The sequence below is a fragment of the Henckelia pumila genome, unplaced genomic scaffold (genome assembly GCF_033568475.1).
Source record: "Henckelia pumila isolate YLH828 unplaced genomic scaffold, ASM3356847v2 CTG_206, whole genome shotgun sequence".
Lineage (NCBI taxonomy): Eukaryota > Viridiplantae > Streptophyta > Magnoliopsida > Lamiales > Gesneriaceae > Henckelia > Henckelia pumila.
This window is the reverse complement of record NW_027331778.1, coordinates 103,628-108,512: the sequence shown is the minus strand read 5'-3', so window position 1 is coordinate 108,512 and position 4,885 is coordinate 103,628.

Sequence of the window (4,885 nt, the reverse complement as noted above, 5' to 3'; positions counted from 1 at the left end):
ACTTCTAACTCGGATCATCACGCTAGTTTCTTTCCAATCCTTGTTCTTCAAGTACGCCTTTGCCCGGTTCCACTCCCTCCTATTGCAATGACACATACAACAAAACAATAGCCGGATAACTCCGGTGAAAATTGATTTCCCAGTAAAAGCGACTAAACATGCATTACAAACATATATCAAGATCATGATATAAACGTATATACAATGCATGTTTTCAAAACAAGGTTCATTTCGTCATTCGTCGGTTGGGATCCCAAGAAGTAGATATCATAACTAATCCATCGACTCTCCCGATCGAGGTGGGGTTACTTATCTTCCTTCTCTAGACTTTGAAGCAATCATATATGCAAATCAGACACTAGGCTAAAACAACCACCCAGGCCATACATATACAATCCCTCAAATCGTCTATTCAAACGTTTCCGTTCATTTCAAAATCAAGGAATAAGTCTTCAAGATGAATGCAAAATATATCATCATCAAAGCATTCATTATATCAAGAACTTATTCAACAACTCAAAGTAAAGCACATAAGAGCAATTAAGCAAACAAGTATGTGTTTTAGGGGAACTCGATACAAACCATCTCAAGTTGTAATCCCAATCAAATAGTAGTCCACTTTTACCTTTCAAACGTGATGTGTAAGATGTCTTCTAGCTTGTCAAAGTCTGTACAAGATCAATCACCAAACTCATCTCAAAATCTGCTCAAATTCAATCCAAACTTCAATAAGACTTCAAGGCAAACTCTACCAACCTTGTTCTATCTTCTATCGGTTTCGGAGTCGACTTCTCGAGTTTATATGCCCTGTTTAAACACTGAAATCATAGCATAACAAGCAAGGAATCATCAGCTAAAACTTCAGCAACTTCTAAGTCCAAGAACAATAGCAAATCACTTCAAATCATAAGTTCGACGGCATATCGGTATAACTCGGCGATTCCGAACACTTCTATAACATATCTAACATCCATATCAGATGTTTAACAACTCAAACCCAACATATCCGCAGGTATATGGATCAAATCATAGCTGGGAAATCATAAGAACATGATATAACAATCAATCCTCAACCCAACTTCAAGATTACACAAGATAGAAGCTCAACAACATCAAATCATATACAAGTCTGATATCTGTCATTTTCGAATGACCAAACCCTGATGAACAAATATAAAACTTACATCAAATTGAAGGTTTTGTTGCAACGATTCCAGAACATCTTTCGGAATCAAAAACGGATAACCGTAGCTCAAGATACGTGGATTGAAAGATGAAGAAAAAGCTTGGAAATCTCTGAATTTTGATCTCTGTTTCTTCCTCGGAAACTTTCTGAAAATTCTGATGAATAATGTGTTTCACACGTGAGCAGGTTGAGAAAATCACAAGTGTCCACTTTAAAATCAAGATTTTGCATTTTAGCCCCTCAAGACTTCAGTAATTGCAATTCAGTCCTCAGCTTCTCAATTTATTCAATTTCAATCCTAAATAATTTAAGAATATTAGAATTTAAATCAAAACTCCAAATATTCCCAAATTAAATATTCTTGGATCAAAATTAAATAATTCTGGGTGTTACAATTCTCCCCCACTAAGACACGATTTCGTCCTCGAAATCTCAAGTAATATCAACAGATCATATAACAACTATCAGATAACAGAAAACTAAAGGAGACTCACATCATTGAAACATTTCTGGAAATCTTTGCCTCATATCTGATTCAGTCTCCCAAGTCGCTTCTTCAATACTATGACGACTCCACTGGACTTTCACAAGTGGAATAGTCTTCGTTCGCAGTTGCTTCTCTTTTCGATCAAAAATCTGAATTGACTTTTCGAAATAACTCAAAGTCTCGTCAAGTTCAGCCTCATCAGATTGAAGCACATGAGATTCATCAGCAAGATATTTTCGAACCATAGATACATAAAAGACATCATGTATTCCAGATAATGATGGAGGAAGAGCTAATCGATAGGCGAGATTGCCTATTTTCTCCAGAATTTCATAAGGACCAATGTAGCGTGGAGACAACTTTCCTCGCTTGCCAAATCTAACAGTGCCTCCTCTGAACGGAGAAATCTTCAAAAATACACGATCCCCCTGTTCAAAAGACAAAGGTCGACGTCGAATGTTGGCATATTTCGCTTGTCTGTCTTGAGCTGTCTTCATTCTTCTCTGAATAAGCTTCACCTGGTCATTCATATCACGTATCATATCAGGGCCAGTGTCAGGTACTTCAGAAATATCATCCCAGTACAAAGGAGATCGACATTTTCTTCCGTATAAAGCTTCAAAAGGAGCCATTCCAATACTCGATTGATAGCTGTTGTTGTACGAGAATTCACAAAGAGGTAGTGATTCTTGTCAACTAGTGCCAAAATCAAGCACTACAGCTCTCAACATGTCCTCCAATGTCTGAATAATACGCTCAGACTGTCCGTCAGTCTGTGGATGATAAGCTGTGCTCAAATGTAACTGAGTACCCAAAGCACTCTACAAGCTGTGCCAAAAATGTGATGTAAATCGAGGATCACAATCTGATACAATAGGTTTCGGCACTCCATGCAATCTGACAACTTCACGGACATAAATCTCTGTCATCTGGTCGTGTCTATACGTCATGCGATACGGAATAAAACACGCTGATTTCGTCAGTCTGTCAATAATCACCCAGATATTATCGCAACCTTTAGAAGATCGAGGTAATTTTGTCACAAAGTCCATGGAAATATGATCCCATTTCCATTCAGGTACGGATAAACTCTGTAACAAACCAGGCGGTCTCTTTCTTTCAGCCTTCACCTGTTGGCAATTAAGACATCGAGACACAAAATCGGTGATATCTGTCTTCATTTGCTTCCACCAATAATGAGTCTTCAGATCATTGTACATCTTCCTACCACCAGGATGAATACTGTAACGACTACAATGCGCCTCTTTCAGTAGTTGTTGTCGCACATCAGAAATATCAGGCACTACTAGGCGATTATGAACGTAAAGAAGATCATCTCGAACCCGGTATTCAGATACATGCCCTGATTGGACTTTCTCAATCGAGTTCTGCACATTCTGATCAAGTTTCTGAGCATCTCGAATTCGCAAAAATAATGCTGGTTCAACTTGAATTTGATAAAGTCGCAGAGGCTGATAATTCGTATCAAATACTAATCCAGATAGACAACAGTTTTCAATCAAATTCGATACACCAATCGTCGATAAAGATAAAGAACATACCTTTCGACTCAATGCATCAGCTGCTGCATTCGATTTCCCCGGATAGTACTTAATTTCACAATCAAAGTCCTTCAGCAAATCAAGCCACCTCCGCTGTCTCATATTCAATTCTGACTGTGAAAACAGATATTTTAGACTCTTGTGATAAGAATAAATCTCAAACTGTTCCCCGTACAGATAATGTCGCCAAATCTTCAAAGCAAATACAATGGCGGCCAATTCAAGATCATGAATCGGATATCTGGTCTCGTGAGGCTTCAGCTGTCTCGAGGCATAAGCAATCACATTTCCTCGCTGCATCAAAACACAACCTAAACCTCGATGCGATGCATCACAATAAAAAGTGAAACCACCAGTACCTGAAGGGATCGTCAAGACTGGTGAACTGGTCAATCGTTTCTTCAACTCCAGAAAACTTGATTCACAAGCATCAGACCAGACAAATGGAGTATTCTTCTGAGTCAACTGAGTAATCGGCTTCGCAATACTGGAAAAATCTTTAATGAATCGACGATAATACCCAGCCAAACCCATAAAACTACGAATCTCAGGAACAAATGTCGGTCTCGACCAACTAACTCGACTTTGCTTGGATCAACAGAAATACCATTTCCAGATATGATATGTCCAAGAAAGACAACCTGTTTCAGCCAAAACTCACATTTCGACAGTTTAGCATACAGTTTCTCGACTCTTAAAGTCTTCAATACTGTTCTCAGATGTTCAGAATGATCAATCAAATTCTTTGAATATATCAGAATATCATCAATAAAGATAATCACGAAATCATCGAGATACTTCTGAAATACACGGTTCATCAATGCCATAAACACAGCTGGAGCATTCGTCAAACCAAACGGCATAACTATAAACTCATAATGGTCATACCTGATTCTGAACGCAGTCTTAGGAATATCAGAATCCCTAACTCTCAGCTGATGGTATCCAGATCTCAGATCGATCTTGGAATACACAGAAGAACCCTGCAACTGATCAAATAAATCATTAATACGAGGCAAAGGGTATTTGTTCTTTACCGTAGCCTTGTTCAGTTGCCGGTAGTCGATACACAATCTCATTGAACCGTCTTTTTTTCTAACAAATAGTACTGGAGCTCCCCAAGGAGAAACACTGGGTCGAATGTATCCCTTGGCCAGTAAATCTTCCAACTGTTCTTTCAACTCTTTCAATTCAACTGGTGCCATTCGATAAGGTGCTTTCGAAATCGGTGCAGTACCTGGCATCAGTTCGATGTTGAAGTCAATCTCACGATAAGGAGGTAATCCTGGAATCTCATCAGGGAAAACGTCCACAAATTCACTAACCACTGGCAAATCAGCCAGGTTCGGGCTAGCTTTCAAAACATCCACTGCATAAACAAGAAATCCCTCTCCTTTCTGCAAAAGTCGAGTCAGATAATACAGAAATAAGAGGAATCTTAGCACGTGAACCCTTACCATAGAATTTCCATTCTCCAGCCATCTCAGGTCTGAATCTCACTATCTTTTGGAAACAGTCTACGGTAGCTCTGTACTTGTTCAGCATATCAATCCCAATAATACAGTCGAAATCAGACATACCAAGTACAAAACAATCTATCTCAATCTCATTACCATCATACAGTAGTACACAATTCTTAACTATCTGAAT